Source organism: Ambystoma mexicanum, chromosome 8 (assembly GCF_040938575.1).
Source record: "Ambystoma mexicanum isolate Mex_15411 chromosome 8, UKY_AmexF1_1, whole genome shotgun sequence".
NCBI classification, from domain to species: Eukaryota; Metazoa; Chordata; class Amphibia; order Caudata; family Ambystomatidae; genus Ambystoma; species Ambystoma mexicanum.
In genome coordinates, this window is record NC_090929.1 from 1,128,526,659 (window position 1) to 1,128,552,942 (window position 26,284).

Here is a 26,284-nt window from a genome sequence, read left to right on the forward strand (position 1 = left end):
GGGGCACATTGGTGTGAGTCTGGGGGGAGTGTTGGCACATTGGGGCTGGAGGCAGGGATGGGCCATCTAGGTGTGGGTCTGGGGGGCAGGATGGGAGCATTTGCTGTAGGGAGGGATGGTGACATTGCGGGGTCTGCAATGGAAGGATGGGGCACATTGGTATCGGTCTGGAACAGGTATGGAGCATCTGTTGGTCTGGAGGGTGGCATGGGTCATCTAGGTGTGCAATGGGGCATCTTGGTGTGGATGGGATGGGGACATTTATTTGCATCTGCAGGGAGGGATGGGGCGTTTGAGTCTGGAGGGAGGGGATGGGACATCTTGGTGTGGGTTTGATGGGAGGGATGGGGCACATTGGTCTGGAGGGAGGGATGGGGCACATTCCTCTGGGTCTAAAGGGAGGGAGGGGCACGTTTGTCTAAGTCTGAAGGGTGGGATAGGGCATCTTGGTATGTGGAGATGGATATAATGCTTTGAGTCTGGAGGGCAGAATGCGGGCATCTTGTTGTGTGGAGGGAGGATGGGCATCATGGTATGGGTCTAGAGGGAGGGTTGGTGGCATCTTGGTCGGCTCTGGAATGAAGAGTCGAGCATCTTGGTGTGGGTCTAGAGCAGGGGTGCACAACTGATTTTGACAGAGGGCCGAAAGTACCTTACATGAGGGCTATAGTGGGCCGAAAAGTAAATGTGGGCGGGGCGGTAGGCGTGGCAGGAGGCTTTTTAAACCCCCAAGTTGTACTAAACACATGGAAAAAGAATGTTTTTGAGGGGTAACGATTTTTATTTGCATTTCAAACTTACATTTTGTACTACACATTTTCCATTGTTATAATTTATTTCTATTTAGTTATTGTATCTCGCCTGTTTAATTAACTTATATATATATTTTATTGACCCTAGATTGGACATGCCGTTATTTTGGACTGCTACAGTTTGCTATTTGGGTTGCCCAAGAGGAGTATGGCCTTCGTTGAGTCAGGTTTCCTCAAAAAGCCAAAGATGAACATCTCCTAACTGTGCCTGTTTTAGCTTTATTATTGGGTTCACTCTTGGAGTGCAACACTATGCCCCAGGGCCCCCTTACCCCCAACCAAACACTATGCCCCATGGCCCCCTCACCCCAAACAAACACTATGCCCCATGTGTAATGTTTCAACACTAACCTGTCTTGTGCAGCAACCAACAAGGCAAATGGAGAGTCCCCTGAGGCCCCTAACACCTCCCTCCACCCTAAGAGGGGAAACAAAGGGTTGTGCAAGGGATCCCAGGGAAACCCTCCTGGGGGAAAAAACCCTGCTGGAACGGATGTGGAGCTGGATCGGTCGCGTAATCCGCTGGCTGCAGCTCCTCAAGATTACAGGACTCACTGGATCTGGTCACAGAATCTCGGCGAAGTCCGGATTCTAGATAAGTAAACAAGAGATGAGCGAAGGAACTAGGTACGAGAGGAATCGATGTAATGGTTGGTGGTGTACCTAACGTGTCTGGAAGGGGAGGCTACCGGAGCTTCCTGTAGACTCGTGGGCAGCGGAACGGGATGACTGGGCAGAAAGGCAAGGCTGTAGGAAAGAGCAGGAAGGAAAGGTAAGCATAGGAATAATGTATAGAGTAATAAACTCCCTAGTTGCGAACTCACGTAGCGTCTGTAGAGAGTAGCGACGCACTGAGCTTCGGCTCTGATGTGCCATATCCGGAATCCATGGGAGGACGAGATGACGTCAGAGGATGTCTGCCATGCGAACGTGAAAACACTGCACCATAACCCAGAGGATGAGGAGCCATCTTGGAAGAAGGGGAAACGGAGAGTGCTCGCAATCTCCAGCGTTGCCACAGGGAACGCCGGTGCCAGCGAGCTGTGACAGTATGCCTCCTTCCGAGGGTAACACCCCATGGCTTGCCCGGATGACACCTGTGAAAACGGCGAACAAGTAAAGGGGCGTGGACAGCTGAAGCTGGTTCCCACGTACGGTCGGCCACAGAGTAACCCTTCCAATGGATCAAATAGTGCAGTCGACCGCGATGATAACGGGAATCACAAATGCCTGAGACTTCGAACTCAGGACCATCCGTAGTAGCTACTGGAGGCGGGTAGGCCTTTGTAGATCGACCAAAACGATCCGATACATGAAGCTTGAGTTGTGAAACGTGAAAAACTGGGTAGATCCTGGACCAAGAAGGTGGAAGCTGTAACTCAAAAGCCAAAGAACCTTTTGCTCTCAATACCGTGAAAGGTCCAAAATATTTTGGAGACAATTTAGAGGGAACCAGATGTCTGGGCAGAAACTTTGCTGAGAGCCAGACCAAATCCCCCAGAACAATCACTGGAGACGGTGAACGATGTAAGTCAGCATAACGTTTAGAATGCTCTTGGGCTTCCAGTAATGCGGTTCTGGCCAAAAGATGTCCCTGTTGAATGTTGCCCATTAGGGCGTCCACATCTGGAAAGGCCGAAGATTTGAGAAGAGAGGATGAATAGCAGGAAGGATCTTACCCATAGGTACAATGAAAGGGACTAGTTTTGATAGAAGCATGAGGAGCGTTATTGTAGGCAAACTCTGCCAAAGGTAACCAATCCTTCCAATTGTCCTGTGCCGCTGATACAAAACAGCGCAGATACGTTTCCAGAGTTTGATTTAAACGCTCAGTCTGCCCATTAGTTTGAGGATGGTATCCCGAACTCAAGGCTCTTTTTATGCCTAAAGCAGAGCAGACTTGTTGCCAATATCGGGAAATATATTGGGAACCCCGATCTGACACTATGCATGGTCAGGAAGACCATGCCGGGAAAAGATGGAGTCTATGAAATGTCTTGCCATCTGTGGAGCTGTCGGTACTGAGGGCAGAGCCTGGAAATGAGCCAATTTGGTGAAATAATCAACCGTTCCCATAATGGTGGTATGATCTTTAGACTCGGGTAAGTCAACAATAAAATCTGTGGATATCAATTGCCAAGGACGGGTAAGTATTTGGACTAGAGCCAGCTTTCCCAATGGTTTACTGCGAGGAACCTTGACTTGCAGACAGACCACACAGGAAGAGACGTAATCAGTCACGTCCCTTCTTAAGGTTTCCCACCAGAAATGTCTCAGTATGAGCTCCTGTGTGCTGGCTATTCCACGATGTCCAGCTACTATAGAATCGTGACACATGTGCATTACTTCAGTTTGGAGCTGGAGTGAGGGAATGTAAACCTGATGGCCCCGGTAGAAACATCCATCTTCGAGACTTAGTCCCCATTTATCCGCCTGAAATCTAATGGAGTCCATTAAAGCATGAGTTTGGGCTGCTACAGAGTGGAGGAAGTCCTGAACCATAGATATAAATGTAGCATGAGGAAACAATCTTTCGGTCTGAAAACCAGATTGGCATTCGGGATCTCTTCGAGATAGAGCGTCTGCTTGAAGATTAGTTTTACCTGGAATAATGTGAAAGTGATATTGTAGGGAGAGAAAAAATGGGCCCATCTTGCTTGCCGGCTGTTGCGAGTCTCAGCGTATTGTAGACTCTTGAGATTCTGATGGTCGGTGCAAACCTCAATGGGATGTTGGGAACCCAAAAGGAGATGTCTCCATTCTTGAAAGGCCCGTTTTATAGCCAGCAACTCTTTCTCTAGCACTTTGTAATTGATCTCAGAGGGAGAAAAAGTCTTGGACAGAAAAGCCACATGGTGTTCTGGTCCTTGAGCAAAAGCTTGTTTAAGCACTGCACCCAAAGCAAAATGGGAGGCATCGGTTTCGACTATAAACGGTAAGCTCTGATCTGGGGTTCGCAAGAGTGGAGCGGAAGTAAAAAGAGTCTTCAAAGTATCAAAGGCTGACTGGGCGTCTTCTGTCCATTCAAAAGGCTTTCCCTTCTTGAGTAATCTTGTAAGGGGCAGAACGATTGAGGAAAATCCTGCTATAAATTTCCTATAGAAATTCGAAAACCCCAGAAATCTCTGTAATTCCTTGATAGAACTAGGAGGGGACCATTCCAGAATAGCGGTCACCTTGCGAGGATCCATGGAAATTCCAGTAGGGGGCAGAACGAACCCCAGGTACGTGACTGTAGTCTGATGGAATCTGCACTTTTCTGGCTTGCAATAGAGGTGGTTACTTCGTAATCGGTGTAATACCTGACACACGTGTTGGTGATGTTCTTTAGGATTCCTGGAAAACACCAATATGTCGTCAAGATACGCCACTACCGTATGAAGAAGGAGGTCTGAGAATATATGGTCAAATATATGGTCAATGAATCTTTGAAAAACTGCAGGTGCATTCGCGAGACCGAAGGGCATAACCCGGTATTCGAAATGTCCAAAAGGGGTACGATACGCGGTCTTCCACTCATCCACTTCTTTAATTCTGATGAGGTGATAAGCCCCTCTGAGGTCCAACTTTGTGTAAATTGTTGCCCCTTTTACTGCTTCTAGGATGTCTGGTATAAAGGGCATTGGGTATCGATCGGGAATAGTGATCTTGTTAAGACCCCTATAATCAATGCAGGGACGTAACTCGTCCGTGTCCTTCTTTGCTATAAAGAATAATGATGCGCCTGCAGGGGAAGTCGATTCCGCAATCAAACCGTTTCTGAGGTGGGTATCCAAATACTGTCGTAGGACTAATTTTTCCTTCTCGGAAAGGATGTACATCTTTCCGAAAGGGAGTGGCTGAGAGGAGTCTAGACGGATGCAACAATCGTCTCTCCGATGAGGCGGAAGTTCAGAAAATTTGGAAGAGGAGAAAATATCCTGAAACTCTTCATACTCAGGAGGAACAAGACTAATCAAGTCTACTATCCTTTGAGGGGCAACAGGATTCGAAGGAGTACAAAATCCGACTGATCCTTAAGCAAGACAGTGTTGGGTACAATATTCCGATCCCAAAAAAATGGAACCGGCTGCCCAATTTATGTAAGGGTTATGTAGTCTTAACCATGGCAAGCCCAAAATGACAGGATAGTGAGCTGCTTTTATTATATCAAATACGGCGTCCTCCCTGTGTGATCCAATGAACATCTTCAAAGTGAGAGTCTGTTCTTGTATAGGTCCCGATATTAGTGGGGTTCCGTCTACGCCTTCAACGGGTATCGCGATTGCTTTGGGAGACCGGGGAATATTCTGTTTTCTCGCCCAAAAATCGTCCATGAACAATCCAGCTGCCCCACAGTCAACCAAGGCTGGGACAGTAACAATGCTTTTATCTGGCAGAGAAAAAGTGACACGCAGGACTACCATGTCCAGCGAGGGAGACAACCTTGTAGGAGATTGGGAACCTGTATCTGTTACCCCGACCATAGGTCCCCTTATGGTTGAGGTCTGGCGTTTCCCGAACGAAATGGTTTTCGGAGAGGAGCGACTGGGCATTCGTGCACGGCATGATCAGAAGAGCTGCAATACATGCATAGTCCCTGGTTTCTCTTGAGAGGAGACATTGTATTCCCTCCGAGTAAACATAGCTTTTAGGCTCGCCGTAAAAGCAGGCACAGAATCTAATATGGCATTGTTGGAAGTGACAATAGGCGTGGCCCAAGCTAGCGCGGGACCTGTGAGATGGGTAATCATATATCCCACTCTAACTCTGTCCGAGGGAAAAAAGGATGTTTTAAAAGCAAATTGCACCGTACATGCATCCAAAAATTCTCTTAAAGAATGCAGGTTTCCGTCGTATTTCCCGCCTGGTAGAGGGCCAGGTTGAATCTCCGAACTAGTGGGGGCCTTAATTAACATTTGTTGTTTAAGGATTGCATTTTCATGCTTTAAGGCTTGTACCTCATGGGACAATCCTTGTACTGCGGTCGTTAATTGCTGCACTTGGTCTAAGGCTGCCTGTAAAGTAGTCATGATGCGTATCTAACCCCCTTTTTTCTTTTTTTTTTATTTCTTTTTTTATAGGCGTCGCTAGCTGTAATGTTTCAACACTAACCTGTCTCGTGCAGCAACCAACGAGGCAAATGGAGAGTACCCTGAGGCCCCTAACACCTCCCTCCACCCTAAGAGGGAAACAAAGGGTTGTGCAAGGGATCCCAGGGAAACCCTCCTGGGGGAAAAAACCCTGCTGGAACGGATGTGGAGCTGGATCGGTCACGTAATCCGCTGGCTGCAGCTCCTCAAGATTACAGGGCTCACTGGATCTGGTCACGGAATCTCGGCGAAGTCCGGATTCTAGATAAGTAAACAAGAGATGAGCGAATGAAATAGGTACGTGAGGAATCAATGTAATGGTTTGTGGTGTACCTAACGTGTCTGGAAGGGGAGGCTACCGGAGCTTACTGTAGACTTGTGGGCAGCGGAACGGGATGACTGGGCAGAAAGGCAAGGCTGTAGGAAAGAGCAGGAAGGAAAGTTAAGCATAGGAATAAGGTATAGAGTAATAAACACCCTAGTTGCGAACTCACGTAGCGTCTGTAGAAAGTAGCGACGCACTGAGCTTCGGCTCTGCTGTGCCATATCCGGAATCCATGGGAGAACGAGATGACGTCGGAGGACGTCTGCCATGCGAACGTGAAACACTGCACCGTAACCCAGAGGATGAGGAGCCATCTTGGAAGAAGGGGAAACGGAGAGTGCTCGCAATCTCCAGCGTTGCCACGGGGAACGCCGGTGCCAGCGAGCCGTGACACCATGTCCCTCAGCCCCAACCAAACACTATGCCCCATGTCCCCCCCACCCCCCAAATCAGCACACACAAACCAGCACCAATACAAACCCAAACCCCCCCACCCCCCAACTCGGCACACAAACATGCACCCATAAAGACCCAAACCCCCCACCCCCAACTCAGCACACACACAAACATGCACCCATACAGACCCGAACCCCCACCCCCCAACTCGGCACACAAAAAACATTCAAATCCAAACATTCATACACATCCCACACCCCCCACCCCCGCATCTCAACATACATTCAAATACAAACATTCATACACATCCGACACACCCCCCCACCCCCGCATCTCAACATACACACAAAATACATTAAAATACAAACATTCATACACATCCGAGACACCCCCCGCATCTCAACATACACACAAAATACATTCAAATACAAACATTCATACACATCCGACACACCCCCCCACCCCCGCATCTCAACATGCACACAATACATTCAAATACAAACATTCATACCCATCCGACACACCCCCACCCCCGCATCTCAACATATACACAAAATACAAACATTCATACACATCCGACACCCCCCCCCACTCCCGCATTTCAACATACACACATAATACATTCAAATACAAACCTTCATACACATCCGACACACCCCCACCCCCGCATCTCAACATACACACAAAATACATTCAAATACAAACATTCATACACATCCGACACACCCCCCACCCCCGCATCTCAACATACACACACAAACATAAGGCAAAACAAACCCGACACACAAACACAAACAACACTTACCGGAGACGTGCTGGAAGGCAGGTAAGCTGGAACGCTGGAATCGTACTATGGCTGGCGTGGTCCAAGGCTGAAATGCCTTCCGGCATCAAGCCTTATGGACCACGCCAGCCGTAGTGCTGGCCCTCCATTGGTGCAGCACACACGCATTACGTGGCTCGTAGGAGCGATGTGGTGCGTGTGTGTGCTGAGCCAATGAGGGCCAGTGTTTTGTCCGGCCCGGAAGACAACAAAGACTTTCCTAATGGAGGGCGGCCGCGGGCCACCCTCCATTAGGAAAGTCTTTGTGCCTCGCGGGCCGGACAAAAGAGCATGGCGGGCCGCATGTTGTGCACCCATGGTCTAGAGGGAGGGATGCAGCATCTTGGTGGGGTCTGGCTTGGCAGATTGGTGGGCTCTGGAATGGAGGGATGGGGCATCTTGGTGTGGCTCTGAGAGGGAGGGATGGGGACATCTTGGTGTGGGTCTGAAGGGGAGGGATGGGGCACCTTGGTGTGGGTCTGAGGGGGAGGGTGGGGCACATTAGTCGAGGAAGGAATGTGGGTATCTTGCTGTGTGGAGGGAGGATGGGGCATTGTGGTTTGGGTCTAGAGGGAGAGTTGCAGCATCTTGGTGGGATCTGGCTCAGAGGACTTGTGGCATCTCAGTGTCTGGAATGGAGGGATGAGGGCATCTGGTGTGAATGTGGAGGGAGGGATGTGGGCACATTGCTGTGGGTCAGGGAAGCAGGGTTGGGTCATCTAGGTGTGAGTGGAGGGCAGCGTAATGTGTGGAGGGAGGGATGGGGAATCATAGTATGGGGCTGGAATTGGAGCATCTTGGTGTGTGGGGTGGTGGCATCTGGATCAGAGGGACGGGGCATCTTGGTGGGCTCTGGGAGGGATGGTGGGGTCTTTGTGTGGGTCTTGAGGGCAGGATGGGGCATCATGTATGCCTCTCGATTGAGACATGGGGCATCTTGGTGTGGGTCTGAAGGGTGGCATGGGCTAGGTGTGTGGAGAGGGATGGGCATCTAGGGGGTGAGTGGGGAGGGATGGATGGGTAATTGTGGTATTGGTGGTCTAGAAGGAGGAATTGGGCATCTTGGTGGGGTCTGGATTGGAGGGAGGGGGCATGCTTTGTGAGATGTGATGGGGAGCATCTTGGTGGGGTCTGGATTGGGGCACATTGGTGTGGGTCTCAAGGGACAGGGACATAATGTTATGGGCCTAGAGCAGTGGTCTTCAAACTTTTTGGGCCGGGGCCACCCTGAGCAAAATTTGGGCAGGTCGGGACCCCCCAGAAATGCCAAATGGACAGTATATATTGCGCGCCGTCACCTGCTCCCTCATCCCACTCCTACCCAGTCCCTGGTCTCTCCCCACCCCATCACACACCCTGGGCTCTCCCCACTCTGCTCCCACCACTATCCCATGGTTCCCGCCCATTGTGCTCCCACCATATTCCCTGGGTTCCCCCATCCCATTCCCAACACAGTCTGAGGGCCAGTGGCGGCTGGTGATTTTTTTTTAAGTGGGGGGCATAACTATTTCCCCCAAAAATGTCATAGCGACTGAGCATAGTGAGGGAGCCCGAACCAATAAAGGAGGGTTCGGGGGGGTTTCCCCCTGTGAATTCTTTTAAAATAATGGGTTAAAATGTTGCATTGTAGAGCATACTTTTAACAAAAAAATGGGTAAATAGCCAAACGGTTTGCAATTAGTGCTGGGGGGCCCAGGGGGCAGGCATGACATTTTTTACTGGACATCTATGATAGATGTCCAGTAAAAAGATACCATCCCTGTCCCCTGGGCCCAACACAATCAACATGATTGTGTGTATGCAAGGCGCTGCACATTCATACAGCAATCACTCTATCATTCACCCGAGCATCCATCAATATACACTCACTCATAACATAAGCATGCATGCATCCATACACATGTTTAAATAAAAACAGTGAACATAAACGTACCTTCTGCATTGACCTGCTTGTGGGTGCTGAAACGCCCTGCTCCAGGCTGCTCTGTCCGTATGTGCGAGGAGGCGCAGGAGCTCCCCCACGGACATACAGACATGCAGTGCCCCAGCCAGCATTTCCAATGAGCTATGCAATGCAGGCGAAGCAAAACGCCCCAGCACTTGCATGGCTCAGTGAGCATGTGCGGCTGGGGAACTAATCTGAACTGTCAAAGGGAAGCAGTGTTTCCCTTTGACAGTTCAGCCAGCCCAGGAGCACTCCCATCAGCTGGAAAAAGCAGCTGAGGGAGTGCTCACTGTTTCACTGGGCTGGCTCCTTAGCTCCGTAATTGGTGAGGGGCCACTGGGTGGGCGCCCCCTCGCCATTATGGATGAGCCGCCAGGCTCGGACTGGCCTTTAGGGCAATGCCTGTACCAAAAATGTAGTGTAGGCCAGCCAAAATGGGCCACCATTTTGGCCAATGTGGACCAGTTTGAGTTACTTAACTATGCAGTTATTAATTTTGACCATTGTTGCTGAACATATCACAATTTACTTACATTTTAACACAAAGCAACCCTTTGGGTACTATTGAAACAGTGGGCCTCATTGCAACCCGACTGCCGCCGGAGTTGCATCCGGGTCCGGCACCAGCGAATGGGCAATTACCGGGTCATTGTCATGATGCCTACCTCCAAGGAGCCAGGTCCGACCCAGCAACCCCAGAGGCAGGCATCATTCCCCCCAGGGAAGTGCCAGCGGGCCCAAGCTGGGGCCCTTTGGACACAGTCCTGGCGCCTTAGGCGCCAGGCTCATGTTACACCCCTGTCCTGGCGCCTTAGGCGCCAGGCTCATAAAGCTAGACATGTGTTCAAGTGTTTTAATGTGCACTTACCTGATGCAGACCATGCTGCTACATCCAGGCCCTCTTGAGGCCTGAATGGAACTACTTTACCTGTGGGACTACTTTCCACCTGGGTGTGGTCGGGGAAGGATACATACCTGGAACTTCTTCCAAAGCTATTTAAACCACGCCCGATCAGCAACTCGCGCTTCGCGTTGTTCTGCTCCTCGCAGCTGGACGCTCACAGTGTCAGCTCCTGCATCTGGACTTCAGCCACGCCTGTCAGCATCCTGGGCCACCTGCAAAGGGAGATAAGAGAGAATTGGTGAGAAAGAAGACCTTACCTGCTAAAGCTGCATCACGGAGACATCACACCGACGATCCTGAAAGGGAAGACATCATTTTTAAAAGCATTTCGCTTCGATCGCTGCAGCGCTGCATTTCACTCACCTTTCCTGGGCACCTCCATCTTCAGCAGCGATCATCCGGATCCGCAGCCACTTCCCAGAGCCTAGAGAGAAAAAGACAAGAACACAAGGTGAGAGAAGGAAGGAAATAGGAAAAGCTCAGTTTCCTTCGAAGACTTACCTGTGGGTCATTCCCATTTCATTTCGGGTCCTGCCGCTTCCTGGCATTCCGGATCCCGGCCCCTATGGGGGGAAAAAAGACAAAGACATTGAATGAGCGAATGCAAAGACATTACCCGAACGCTCATCCAGAACTTACCTGTCATTTACTGGAACTGCACGTTTCACTTCGGGTCGGCGCCATATCTCCGGCATTCCGAACCCCAGCCCCTAAGGGGAAAAAGACATAAGCGTTAGCGCTTGCTGCAATAAGACAATGAACATTATTATTAAGCTTGAACTTTTGAACTTGCTACAGAACTCTTACAGCGCCTTATCTGAATAGTCAAGCTTATTTGAAATCCCATCAAACCTCAATCCAGTGAAGTAACTGGGTTTCAGCGCGCCCCTGCATCAGAAGCAGGATGGAGAACTCATCCTTCCAGACCCTAAGGTGAGACTTCACGGGGAATCGTCGAAGGGTATCGTGGAGGGTTGGAAGGGAGTGGGAGGCTTCAGCATTATTCCGTCAGTAGGTAATACTCCCTTTTCACGCACAGGGGAATATTCCTGCGAGCCAGAGAAGCCAGAGTAGAGGGGCCCTACCTGTCCATCCTCAGAGTCCTGCGCTTCACCATTGAAGAAGCATCAGCACTCGAAGCCAGACCTGCGCCTCTGTGGGAATCAGGTGAGCGTGACAGTCATGCTGAGTTAGGCGGACCTGATAATTGCCCTTTCGCGGGTTCCGGTACCGGTAGATTCCCATTTGAGTCCCATAGGGCTCAATGGGAATGGGGAGTTCCGATGCACCGCACCGTTAATAACGGTACCGGTGCATCCGACGAGCTGTGCTTGCGGGCTGTCAGGCACCCGCGAGCACAACTCTTACTATGGCAGTACGGTAGAAACGGTACCGGTAGCTTACCGGCACCGTTGTTACTGTACCGCCATAGTTGTAATGAGGCCCAGTCTGTGACGTAAATGGATATTCATTCCTTTAAACTGCGGGCCACTTTTTCATTGATGCCTGAGACCGTTTCATGCTTCAGCCCGACCATGTGAGCCACCCCTGCCCACATCTTACAATCTATACAAAAAAAAAGTTTTTAAATTTCATGCTGAGCTCTCGGGGGAGGGTGGGGCCCAGGGTTGCACCCGTGGACCACTGGGGGGTCGCGCCCCACAGTTTGAATACCGCTGGTCTAGAGGGAGAGATGGGACATTTTGGCGTCTGGATCAGAGGAAAGGGGCTGTCTTGCTGGTGTCTCGAATGGAGGGAGTAGGGCATCTTGGTCTGGGATGGGGACATCTTGGTGCAGGGCTGAGGTGAGAAATGGGGACACCATGTTATGGGTCTAGAGGAAGGATGGGGGCATCTTGGGGTCTGGATTGGAGGGATTGTGCCATATTTGCTGCGTCTGGAGAGTGTCATGTCGACATCTGAGTGCGTGGACGCATCCTAGTATGGGTCTGGAGGGACAGGGCATCTTGGGGACTGGATCAGAGGGAGGGGGCATCTTGGTCTGTGTCTGGAGGGATAGATCGGTCATTGGTGTGGGTCTGGCGTTCAGGATGGGGTCAGCTTGCTTGTTGGAGATAGGATGGGGCATCATTTTATGGGTCTGGAGGGAGGGATGGGACATCTTGGTGGGATCCGGATCGGGCGGTGGGGGCTTTGTGGATCTGGAATGGAGGGGCATGGTGTATAATGGGGACAAATCGGGGAATAATGGAGCATGTGGGTCTGAGTGGGGGCTGGAGCACTGTGGTTGGAAGAATGGTGGCATCTGGGTATGAATGGAGGGATGGGGTGTATGTCTGGAGAGAAGGAAGTTGGTCTACAGTGGGGGGCATTTTGGGTATCGAGGGGGAGGGGTAACCTGGGTGTGGATCTAGAGACACGGCAGGTGGTGCCGTCTATGAGAGTGGAGGTAGAAGTGAAGCATCTGGGTGTGGCTCCGGAGAGAGTGGTGGAGCATCTTGGTGTATTGGAGGGACGGATGTTGGTGTATTTGTGTGGGTCTGGAGGGGGGATGGTGGCATTTAAATCCAGAACGTGTATTTGGAAGGAGAGATGGGGCACCGGAGTGTGTCGGTAGGGGTATCTACTTGTGAGTGGGGACATGGAGGGGTGGGGGTGGCTGGGCTTGGAGGGACGGATTTGGTATTTCGGTCTGGTGGGAAGATTGTTGGCATGTGAATGTGAAGCATGTGTTTAAAGGGGAAGGAGGGACGGGGCTATAGGTGGAGAGGAATGTGGGATTGGGGCATCTCTGTGTGAATGTATTTATTGCCTAATACCATAGCATATGTCTAAGTGCCGATCCGGGATTCAAACCTCCTGTTGCTCTGTGGTTTTGCTTCCAAGACCAGTGCGTTGCCCCTGTGCTATCCTCTGTTCACGGAATGCAGTATGGGGCATCCCTGTGTGAATGTGGGATGGGGCATCTGGGTGAATGTGGGGTTGGGCATCTTGAGTGTAGATGGGTGCATGTAGGGCTGGGTGCATCTGCGCGTATGGAGGGGTGGGGCATGTAGGTCTGTGGAGATAGGGATTGGGACACCTGTATGTGAATCGAGTGGTGGGCACATGACTATCTGGAGGGATGGGGCACATGAATCTGGAACGAGGGATGGGGGCATTTGCATGTTTGTTTATTTATTTTTATAGCGCTCCGGACCCGGGAGTAAAAGGGCGCTTGGTACAAGTTACAAGGCATAATACATGGTAATAAGCAATAATAGTAGAGCAGCAGAAATATACAGAATATACAGACAGTGGGGGTGATAACAACCAATAATGACAAAATGAGACATGTGCAATATGTACAGTTTATATCTGAGTCTAGCTTAAATGTTGCCTATTTGTCAGAAGCCACCCAAGGGCAAGTTTCCTGAATGACTGGAAGGATTTGGAAGACTTAATATTCAATGGCAGGACGTTTTAGAGTTGGAAGGCGAGGACAGAGAAGCTCGAGTCTCTGGCTCTTTAGAGGTAAATCTAGGTACTATAAAACTTAGGGTATTGGAACGTCTCGTGGTTCTGATGGAGGATTTCATGGTGAATTTGTTAGTAAGGTAAGTGGGGGCTAGATGGTTGAGAGCTTTGTAAGTAAGGCAGAGGGTTTTTAGATCGATTTTATGTTGGCTGGTGAGACATTTGCAAGTAGTTCTAATGGCAGAGATGTGCTCACGCCTGGGAATGTTTAGCGCTGCCCGTAGTGCATTGTTTTGAAGGACTTGGAGTTTACTAATTATCGCTTAGTTAGCACCTAAGTATAGGCTGTTGCAGTAGTCTAACTTAGATTGTATAAGTGCTCTGGCTAGTGTGAGGCAACTGTTAGAGGAAAGAAATGGTCTGCAGGCTCTAATTAGTTTTCCTGTATAGGCAGTGGCTGAAGCGGTCGAGTTGACTTGTTTAGTGAGGTTAATATTGGCATCGAGATAGAATCCAAGTGTTTTCACGTTTTTGGCGACTGGGATGGTATTGCCATCAATTATGATGTTGGAATAGCTGGGACTTAGTTTTTGTAAGTTGTAGGGTGAACCAACAATGAGCAGTTCAGTCTTCTCGTCATTCAGGCAGAGACCATGTGTGGCCATCCATGCCTGAATGACAGAGAAGATTTCATTGATCCTGGCTACATCAGTATTGTAATTGCCCGAGATGGTGAGGAATATCTGGGTGTCATCAGCGTAGTTTGTGTAGGTGACACCCAGACGGTCCAGTTTATCGAAGAGGGGCTTTGTAAAGATAGGGTCGGTGAAACACAAGAGCCTTGTGGGACACCACAGGTGATCGGGATGGGGTCTGCTGCTGCCACCGGAGAGAAGACTCATGGTTCTATTGGCCAGGAAGGACTGTATCCACATGACAGCAGAAGGGGGAAAAGTGGGCGGCAGAGGAGAGGTGGTTGCAGAGTATCTTATGGTCGACCAGGTCGAAGGCTGCTGAAAGATCTAGGAGGAGTAGGATGGCAGTCTTGCCTTTATCTTTAATTTCGTCAATCTGACTTTTAAGGTCAACAAGGGCAGTTTCCGTTCCATGTTGAGGCCGGAAGCCAGACTGATGCAATCAGAGTAATTGGTTGGACTCTAGGTAATGCTGAATTTGCAAGTAAGCAACTCTGTCAATGTTACAATTGTGGGCAGCGAGCCAGTCTAAGCTTCTGTCTTTCTGATGTGTGGGTAGGGTGTTAAGTTGAATGTTCTGTTCGCAGAGTGCATTAGCAAGGGAGGATGCTGGAATGTCGTGAGGATCATTGTATCCCAAGTTAAAGTCACCTAGAATAATATTCTGTGATAAAGGTTTAGATTTTTCATCTATGAGGGAAGTTATATCTTCCTCGAAGGAACCTATGGGACCAGGGGGTCTGTATATTAGTTCCAGGGTGATAGTATTCTTAGGTGTGGTTTGAATTTTAATGGATAGGTGTTCACAGGAGTTTAGAGGAGGGGAGGTCACAGATCTAATGTCAAGCGAGGATTTGAATATAAGTGCTACACCTCCTCCATGGGCATTCGGTCTGTCAGCCCTTAGGATGGAGTAGTTGTCTGGAACCGCGAGGGTTAGGGATGGACCTGCTGCGGCATGAAGCCAGGTTTCAGTGGTGGCGAGGAAATCCCGTAGGGTGGGCCACAAGGGATCTAACATTAAGTAAGGCTCCTTTGAGTGGCATGGTATTTGCAATGTTTTTATTAGAGACTTTAGTTGTAGAATTCTTGGTCATTTTGCTAAGTAAAGTGGGGAGTCTACGGCCTAGTCTGTTGTTACGGGTCATGAGGTTAGGGTAGGCTGTAGGGCGATGTTCTGGCATATTGCGTCTGTTCTGGATATTGCCAGAGTGGTCCTCCTGTGGAGGGGTTCGGCAGAGGGTTGCCTAAAGTAACGCTGACTTTAGTACTATGGTCTGTAGGTGCTCTGTGGGGGAAAGGAGGCCGGGAGGGCAGGAAGGGAGTGGGGCAGGGAACAGGGTGGTGTCTGGGACAGCCAAGCTTGGCAAGTCAATTACTAAATGGGATACAGCTATTTTTGCTACATGGCATGCAATTGGGCATAATGCAGAAAGGGAACATGATGAATACTAGCCAGGCTGGCATAGTTCAGATACGGATTTGGGGCAGGATACTAGAGGGATAGTAGATGTTGTTAGCTACGCTAATGCTTGTAAGCCCTGGGCAGACAGGCTAGTTGGAGGTAGCGCTAGATTCGGAATTGAGGCACACTTGCAATATGGCTTGTAAATGGCACAGCTAACGGGCAGGTTTAAGGTAGCAGCTAGCTCGTGACCATAAGGCACAACACAATCAAATGAGGTCTGTTAGCGACCATAAGGCACAACACAATCAAATGAGGTCAATTAGCGACCATAAGGCACAACACAATCAAATGAGGTCTGTTAGCGACCATAAGGCACAACACAATCCACTGTGGTCTTGTTGGCGACCATAAGGCACAACACAATCCACTGTGGTCTTGTTGGCGACCATAAGGCACAGCACAATCCACTGTGGTCTTGTTGGCGACCATAAGGCACAGCACAATCAAATGAGGTCTGCTAGCGACCATAGGAAGAACACAATCTTAGGGTGGTTTGAAGCTTAATGAAGTGACCTTTAGTGCAGGGGGTGGCAGAAGGTATAATACAGAATGGGAACTTAGTTAAAGTTAGCAGCACCTGCATTCTGTTATGCTAGTGGGCACTGTAGCATGAACTGGCTGATACTAGGTGGTGTACAGGGCACAAGTATGCTGCAACCTAGATTGGAAATTTAGCACACCTAAATTCATGTTTAGCAATGGGTGCCAGAATGGCGCTGATTCAAAAACATAGATGGGGCACACCTAGATTTGAATTTAGCATTGGGTGCCAGAATGGCGCTAATGCAGAGGCATACAGTGCTAGAGTACATTTGGTAGCGTGTAGGAGCAATGACTAATATGCAGCAATTGACACTTGGGTTTGGATGGAAACGGGTAAGTGAAATGCTATGGGAGGCGCGAGTGAGCAGTAGGCTCAGAAGGAGCAGCTCTACCGTCCGATTACTACAGCATACACTATGCCTAGTACAATTAGGAACTCAATGGGCTAGGACACATGTCGTGCGGTAGCGTTAAAGCCAGTTGGCAAGGTATTGCAGTATAGTTGGTACGCATGCACAACAATCAGATATTGGTCCATAGCTGCAGTACAATGGTGCAAAGTCAAAATATTGGAATTGTAAATGCCCGTCCAAATGGAAAGGTTTCGTATGGGTCACACAATTGTGCACAAATTAGGCATGAGTGTTTCCGTGTGCTATTGTGGTGGGCCAGGCATAGCATGAGGAAGTAGCAACAACTTACCTATGTGCGCATCATATCTGCAGTGGTCCAGGTGGTTGCTACTCCGAGGCAGCTGGCTGTTTCTAGACCTGAGGCAGTGCGAGCATAGTCTCAGGCCCTGGGCTCTGAACAGCTCTAAAAAGGCACAGACAGGTCTTGAGCCTTACAAGGGAGGGCCTTGGAGTGGGAGGGCCGGCTTCGCCTTCCGGTGAGGCCCGCCGGGTTATGTGGATTGGCTGGCCCAATGGGAGCACGTCGGTAGAGCCGACGAAGGAACGGTGGCTTAGCAACCTATAATCAAATTGCTGTAGCGGCCATTTTAGGCCCAATCAAGGCAGGAGGGTATCAGTTAATGGAAGCATGTAGGTCTGGAGGAAATGAGGCAGCATCTGGTTGTGAATGAAGGGATTTAGCATGTAGGGCTGGGGTCATCTGCGTGTGGAGGGAGTACTGGAGTACCTGTGCATTGGTCTGGAGGGAAGGGTGGCGTTTCTGGGTGTGAAGGGAGGGATGGGGCATGTAGGTCTCGAGGAAGCAATGGGGGCATCTAGGTGTGAATGGAATGGTGGCATATGTGAGCCTAGGGGGAAGGTTGGTTACATGTGGATCTGAAGTGAATGATGGGACATGTGTGTGAATGGAGGGCAGAGGGCGAGTTTGTCTGGAGGTTTGGTGCTGTGGGTCTCTAGAGGGACAGACCGGCCATCTGGGTGTGGGGAACCAAAAATAGTTCAAGTTCTCCCCCCTTCTACTCCACTCATGGATGGCCCGCAAACAAAACCATTCTTTTCTCTGCCTTTTTGATGCTAGGTCTAAACCCCATGTGGTGGCCTGCCATCACTCAGCGTGCGTGCCTGCTGGCACAATGATCTCTATGGCACAATGATGTGTATAGCTCATGCTCCAGATACGTAGGAACGAACTGCACTTTAACACTTTCTTATTGCTGGCATTGGAGAGCTCTGTGGGACGAAGCCCTGGGCGTTGTCACTTCTTCCCTGAGGGGGAGCGCCTTCCCAAACGGGCAGGGAGGTGAGGCTACTAACAGATGGTCCCCCTGCGGGTGGTATAATGTGGGAGGATGTGATGGGGGAAGGGAGGATCCCCCCTGGAGATAAGGATGACCATCTAGGGTGCAGCCCGTATGAACCTATCTCACCCCCATATACTCCAGCTCCTCTTTCCTCTTCTACCTTCTGTATAGACAGTAGACCTATGTAATGTGGTAAGGCTGAATATCTTGAGATCCTTGAAAGTACTGGGACGAAGAAGAACCGCAGGGGCCCATGTAACCTAAATGTTGGGACGAGAGCGCCCTGTGGAGTAATGAAGATGGGACAGCTGGTCGCATTTTAAAGATCGACAATGGACTAAACACAGGGAGAAGGTCAGGGGCAGCCGCACAAGGTTGCAGGTGTGCTGATCAGCAAACACGAGAGATTCAAATCAATTAGAACCGCCATCTGTCGGTATCTAGTTCCCATCTGAGAAACGGACCATAGCACCACCCTGCCTACACTTCTTCACTTGACTATGGGCACATTCCCGGCCATTCATGTAGCTTGCATTGTCGTGATTTTCGGGGGCAATTTTGTTGAGCGGGAAGGCTTCGGCTGCCAGTGCAACCGGAATCTGCGTGCTCTTGACTGGCTGAGGTTAAGGTGGTCATTTTCTTTGAGGTACTGGGAACGTCTCTGCAAGACACCAGATGGAGCGTCCAACTTAGTCTTGTCCCTCATCATGATTTTCGTGAGTGGGAACCGGGAAGGCTTTGGCTGCAAAAGCAGCAGGAATCTGCGTGCTCTTGGGTTCCTGAGCTAACAATTGGCATTTTCTTTGGGATACTGTGAGAGTTCCTGCAAAACCCCAGGTGGAGACTGGGGAGCGGAAAATTACATTTACTTTAAAAATCATGTTAATCTATTCAAGGTGAAAGGTATGGAGGGTTAATAAAAGGAACCGTTCAGGGACAGTGAGTGGTGGTGTTTAACTGATCAAAGGGAACTAATGGGGGAATAATTCAATGTTTGATGAGAGTGTTTGGGATGGGTGTTTTTAGAGGGGGGAGGAGAGGGACATGGGCATCTTGGTCTGGGTCTGCAAGGGGGATGGGGCATTATGGTATGGTCTAGAGGGAGAGATGGGGCATCTTGGTGGGGTCTGAAGGGTTGGATAGGGGCACGCTGGTGTGGGTCTGGAGTGATACGGGCACATTGGTGTGGGTCTGGAGGGAGGGATAGGGGCACATTGGTGTGGGTCTGGAGGGAGGGATAGGGGCACATTGGTGTGAATCTGAGGGAGGGAGGGGCACATTGTTGTGGGTCGGAAGGGAAAGCGCACATTGGTGTGGGTCTGGGCGGAGGGATGGGGGCACATTGTTGTGGGGATAGATGGGTCCGGAGAGTGGGGATGGGGGCGGATTGGTGTGGGTTTGATGGGAGGGAAGGTACACATTGGTATTGAGGGAGGGATGGGCATCATGGTGTGAGTCTGGGAGGGATGGGTCACATTTGTCTGGGTCTCAATAGTGGGATGGGGCAGCTTGCTGTGGAGATGCAGATGTTGGTTTGAGTCTGGAGGATCAGGATGGGGGCATCTTCACGTGGAGGCAGGATGGGACATCATGGTATGGGTCTGGCGGATGGGTTGGTGGCATCTTGGTGTGTGGCTTGGAGGGTTCGTGGCATCTTGGTGGGCTCTGGAATGGAAGGATAGGGGCATCTTGGTGTGGGTCCAGATGCTTGGTGGCATCTTGGTGTGGGTGGGGACATCTTGGTGTCGGTATGTGAGGGAGGAGGGATGCGGCACATGTGCGTGGGTCAGGAGAGAGTGATGGGGCATCTTGCTGTGTTTTGCGGGAGGATGGGTCATCATGGTTTGGGTCTAGAGGGAGGAATGGCGTCATCTTGCGTTCTGGCTTGTAGGGTTGGTGGTATCTGGGATACAACATCTTGGTGTGGGTCTGGAACAGAGGGATGGGGCATTTTAGTGGGGACTGGAATGTAGATATGGGGGCATCTTGATGTGTGTCTGGAGGCTTGGATAGAGGCACATTGGTCGGGAGGATGGGATGGGGGCATCTTGGTGGGGTCTGGAATGGAGTGATGTCTTCAAACATTTTTGGCCCGGCCTCCACTGGTGTGGGTGGGTCTGGAGCGAGGGATATGAGCTCATTGGTGTGGGGATGGGGACACATTCCCAACCTACCCACATTGTTGTGAGTCGGGAGAGAAAGATGAGGCACATTGGTGTGGGTCTCCGGGGAGGGATGAGGACACATTGGTGTGGCTCTGGGGAGAGTTATGGGGGAATATTGGTGTGGGTCTAAAAACCATTCTTGAAACAGGTGCAGTTAACAGGGGTGCTCTGCAGTCACCATATGGAGACTCGGCCAATATAGCCAGGAAAACGTTTTGGGGAATCGTACGACTCATCTGGAGGTGCGGGCCTCCTGGGATGTTTTACATTTTGTTGTCAAAATATTACTTAAACTGTGTGGCAGGACCCACGAAGAAGTGCTGAAACAAAAAAATCAAATGGCACAGCTACAAGTCCTGCCTGGTACTGAGACGGCGTAGAATTAGACGAGGGCTCTGGTGGGACCCTGCCTGGTCCATCGGAAGCTTGCCCGATTTTTATTCCATCACAAAGTCCCACTTCCAGGAATAATCTGTTGGATTTTTTCATCACAATCGCCACTACCCCACACATAAAGAGCAGAGCAGGAAGAATAAACAAAGGAAAGCAGCCGGTGCTAAGGGGGCAGTTGTTGTTTCACCTGCAGTTGATCAGTCCTTACCTCTGAACTTGACCATAGTATCCGAGTTTAGCCAGAGAAAGTTGGCTAATCGACAGAGAAAAAGAGTCGCATTAGAAAAAAACGACGCCAACCGAGTTTGGGTACACTGACTAGGTGGTTTACCAAAGACAATGAAGTGGGAATATCTTCTCCTCCTGAACACCGTATTTGAGGTCCTGACACAGCAATGGAAGTGGTGGATAGATCCAAAAACACAACCAATGTACCTGAGACAGTAACGGGACCAGGATGCAGTTCTGATGTGCATGCTGTTGGGGGTGCAATATGCCTAGCATTTCGGCCAGCCGAATTTGGCAGTGACTCCGCAGTGAGCAAACGATGGACCTTAGGACATTTACCATTAGGAAAACTGGCATGAAAGGGCTATGTCCTCACATTAATGGATCTGAATTACTGAAAACCTGCACTTCACATCCTTAGTTCAGCTGACTTTGATTGTGTTGAACCTATGAAAGCCGAGTGAGTGGGGGGCTCCAGGGTGCATTGTGGCTTGCCTGTCACGGCCTTGCTAATTTGAGCCCTGGCCGAATCCCTGGAATTTTTTGGGTTTTAATTAAATATGTCCCGATTATCCTGGAGACTGGGTCTGGCAGTAGTTCAAGCCACACAGCATTACGGGCAGTGGGGGAGCTGCTCTGGTACACCCTCTTTTGCGTCGCTGCGTGTCGGTTTGGTGCGGCCAGTTCGCTGCAATGGCCGATTTGGCGTGCACATTTTGGCGCAGGAGCCTTTCTGTTGCGGGCCATTTGGCGCGAGGGACGTTTGGACGTGGCTGACATTCCTCACGCCAAATTCAAAAGCATAATTCTTTTCAAATGCAGAACGTTGACGGGTACTGTGCCTATTAACGTGTTGCATTTGAAAATAATTGTGGGTCTGGGTTGGTTTAAACTTAGTTCTATTGAAGTGTTATTATTATTTCAGCCAGCTCACACGTTTGGAAACCCGTGTCATTTTATAACGTCTGACTTTGTGCTCTGTGTGTGTTTGACATAGGGCTTATGTGGCGAAAAAAGGCAATAAATGGGTTACTTCGGAAATTATTTTTTGTGATAAGATATGATTGGTTATTTGTAACGCAGAGGTTTCTAAGCGCGGACCGGGGGATCGAACCCATGTTGTTCCATGTCGTCTTACTTCCAAGGCGAGCACGTTGCCTCTGAGCCATCCCCATAGGATACACGTGTTTTAAAATGTAATCTATTTGTAAATGAGTTGTTCGTATTTTTTGTAAGGTTGTGTACAAACAACCAATATCACAATAAAGAAAAAATAAACGTGCCGCACCCTTTATTCCAGAACTCTTGAAATGTTAGAATGAGTTTGACAAAATGGAAAGGAGGAACGGAAAGAGGGAGGAGGCCCTGAGTGAAAGTGAAGAACACGGTACATGTGTAAAGCTCTAGGAAGCCGATAAAACGCATGTTGTTTCCCTGCCGATTCTTTCTGCAAATGCCTCTGTCATGTGTTTGGCGTGAGCCCCGAGATCAAACATGCATGCGCCTGTGGCCGTTGTAAAGAGGCGCGCGCTTGGGGCTGACCTGTGGCCTTTACGCATCGTCCATCCCATATGTTCGGAACCTGTTGCCAGTTCTATACAATGTGAAGAGACATAGCGGGGAGATCCCCACTGGACACCCCCACCTCCTTAGGCCCTCATAACACGATGAAATGAATACACAGACAACTGTATTAAGTTCTTTGGAAAAACACAAGGTCACAGTTTATTTGGAGCAAGACAACTTGGGACGGTCCCAGCCACATTACAAACAGTCAGATACGGGTGAACCATGTCACCACTTTAGCCACTGGCCAAACTGACAAACTGCTGGTACTTCCAGCTACACTGGCACAGCCAGCAGGAACCAGGGGCACTGACCAGGATGATTGTTGGCCAAAGCCCTAAGGAAGGGAGTCGGTGCCCGTCGAGGGATCGGCTCGAGCCCGGCCAATCCCGAGCCGCTGCAGCTGCAGCGTGGAGTACCTCATTGGCTAGGACCGCCCCGATACTCCGCCTGTAACAAGAAACGAAAATATTAGGAACAATTCAAACAACACACTACTTATTTTGTTGCTACTTCTACTCTGGCACTCTACAAATTCTACTGATGATGCGAAAGCGTCACCACATTCCTCTCACTAGCCTGCACCTATCACTCCAGTTTTACAACCTACCAATCTTCAACCTTTTTAACCTTGGCATTATGCTCACTGCGGTGGGTGGGTGGGTGTTTATTACTTCTCACTGGGCGGGAGCTGCTGGGCAAATAGACTGATGGCCAGCAGCTCCCGCCCTTATAAGCGTCCGCAGGGGGACCCGACCGGAAGCCAGGTCCACCTGGGGACGCCCCTTCCCCCTCAGGGAGGAGAGGAAGAGGAGAGAGGCTTGACCACGACCGGAAGGGGGTGGCCGGAAGGGACAGCCCGCTATGTAGGCTGTCCCTCTAGCGCCCCCTGCGGGGGCCGGTCAGCCTCTTAGCGGGGAGATCCCCACTGGACACCCCCACCTCCTTAGGCCCTCATCATAACACGATGAAATGAATACACAGACAACTGTATTAAGTTCTTTGGAAAAACACAAGGTCACAGTTTATTTGGAGCAAGACAACTTGGGACGGTCCCAGCCACATTACAAACAGTCAGATACGGGTGAACCATGTCACCACTTTAGCCACTGGCCAAACTGACAAACTGCTGGTACTTCCAGCTACACTGGCACAGCCAGCAGGAACCGGAGGCACTGACCAGGATGATTGTTGGCCAAAGCCCTAAGGAAGGGAGTCAGTGCCCGTCGAGGGATCGGCTCGAGCCCGGCCAATCCCGAGCCGCTGCAGCGTGGAGTACCTCATTGGCTAGGACCGCCCCGATACTCCGCCACGCTTTGATGGTGGCTGACGCTGCCATCAATGCCCCCAAACCTTAGGACCTTGCTTCTCTTTCAAGTTTAGTAGACAATTACAACATGCTTTACTCACCACTGAATTCATCTGCAACCTGCCCTCTTTAGCTCGCACAATAAAGCCGTTAGGAAAACATCGTTGCCTTTATCAGATAGGTGGACCCCGTCTGCTTCAAAATGGGAAGGCAAGGAGCTCAAACAGCAGTGCCCCACATACCCCAGGCCCTCTGCCTTGGTGAATTTTGCAACACTTCTGTTGAGGCGCTTTCTAGACTTCTCCATGCCGGCCACAGAAATGGCGTCTCTCCATACTTGCCTTTGCACAACTTCTGACCAGAATATTTCTGTGGCTGGCAACTCGTGTGCCATTATCCGCAACGTAACCTGAATTTGTGCGAGCAAGCGTCCGCGACCCAGCTTGGCCAGATCGTTGCCCCCCAAATGAATAACTAACCACCTTGGTGCCCGCCGCCACTGGAGTCGCCAGTGAATTGCCGGCAGCAAGGAATGCCACCTCATGCCCGGAGTGCCCAGCCACACACATTCGGTAGCCTTGAAACCCAGGTTGTGGCCGATCGTCCATTGCCTGGCCCTTTTTTCAGCGCGTGTCACAAATGAGTGGCCGATCAGCCATACTGCATCATCTAATGGGAAAAAACATACCATAACATCAATCCTCTGATCAGCCCGGGACCTACAAACACTACCCCGCCCCGACCGTGTTTGCCCTCTGTATCTAGTATTCTTCGGCGATGCAGTAAGCTGGGGGCAGACATACAGTCGATAACGGCCAGACTCCCACCTCCCCACCTTCATGATTGCCCGTGGAGACATGCCCTGCTGAAAGGCAGTGGTAGCCGCGCCTATCCTGAAACTATGGGTAGACCAACCCTCACCCTGCATTCCCAAGCCCTTCAAGGCCATTGTCAGCACTTTGCGAAAATGAAATACAGAGAGGGGAGAAGTGTCGGCGTGGATTAGCAGGGGGCCAGCGCATGTTGCTCTTATTTGTAAAAACCGCTTAAAAAGGTGCACTGGACAGCACTCCGCCAGGGGGGCCCCATGTAGGCATATGCGAAAACCTTTTCCCTGCTGATCCGTCTTGCTTTTCCTCAACCATATACTGACCCCTTCACCTGAGTCTTTGTGGAACAGGGATACATCACCCAAAGCAATGGCCCTCCCCGATGTGTCCTTCCTGGATGCAGAAACTAGCTCACTAATCCTGAAGGCCCCAAAAAAGGCCCATGCGAACGCCAACCTGAATAGTGCCGTCTCGTATTCCCCGAAGCATATGCTCGGTAATATGGCCAACAACTTTACCAATAACCCAAAGTCAATTGGTTTGCGTACGTCACAAGACCTAGGCTCCGAACGGGCCCAGCCTTTCAATGCTGAGCGCACCAAAAAACCCTTTGTGGGATCACACCTCCCCTCCAACTTGGAGTGGAAGGCAACCGCCGCCAGGTGCGACGCCGCCCAACTTTTTGACAATCCTTCTGAGTGCGCCCAAACCACAAAAGAACGTACCTGTTCCTCCGCGGTCTGTTTATCACACTGTAGATAAGAAATCACGCTCTTGAACTTACCATAACCTTGCTGGTATCTGGATCTTACTCCGGGCGTGAGTGAGCGCTCACTCAACTCTGCGAGTGCCCTGTCCACACTACCAACTGCCACCACTCCTTTTTGAACTGTGCTCCCTCCAGCTTGCCCTCCGGGTGGGCCTTCCGGAACTTGGACCACTGAAAACGATAAAGAGCGTCAGCAGCAACATTTGCAGTGCCGGGCACATGACGAGCCCTAAATTCAATGTTATGATGTAAACATACATCCACTAGTTTTCTGAGCAAGCTCAACATTGCTGGGCACGAAGCAGACTGTAAGTTAATGGCTTGGACTACCGCATTGTTGTCGGACCAAAAACGAACCCTCTTGCAAAACATTTTAGGGAAAGGGCAGTAGACGTCTTCGGTTCTCGTTACATGATTGAACGACCGAGTGTGGCCCGGGAGGCCTGAAATTGTTACTGGAACAAGTAAGTTCCTCGAGGAACTAAAAGTTCCTGATGTAAGTTCCTCGAGGAGCCCGGCGTATGAGCCTGAAAATATGTTTTACCATATAATAATAATAATTTAGCATTTATATAGCGCTACGAACCCTTAGCGCTTCTTATTATTACCCATGGTCTGTGGTGCTCATTTATCGGCCTTCGGAAGGATGAAAGGCTGAGTTTGGCCCTGCCGGGATTCGAACCTGCGTCAGCAGCGAGCGCTCTACTCACTGTTACTTCTCACTGGGCGGGAGCTGCTGGGCAAATAGACTGATGGCCAGCAGCTCCCGCCCTTATAAGCGTCCGCAGGGGGACCCGACCGGAAGCCAGGTCCACCTGGGGACGCCCCTTCCCCCTCAGGGAGGAGAGGAAGAGGAGAGAGGCTTGACCACGACCGGAAGGGGGTGGCCGGAAGGGACAGCCCGCTATGT

At 50.3% G+C, this 26,284-nt stretch overlaps 1 long non-coding RNA gene across 1 annotated transcript in view; it reads left to right on the forward strand.

Moving 5' to 3' along the window:
- Positions 1–26,284, forward strand: part of LOC138472815 (uncharacterized) — a 69,952-nt gene that overhangs the window by 690 nt on the left and 42,978 nt on the right. The window lies entirely within an intron of this gene.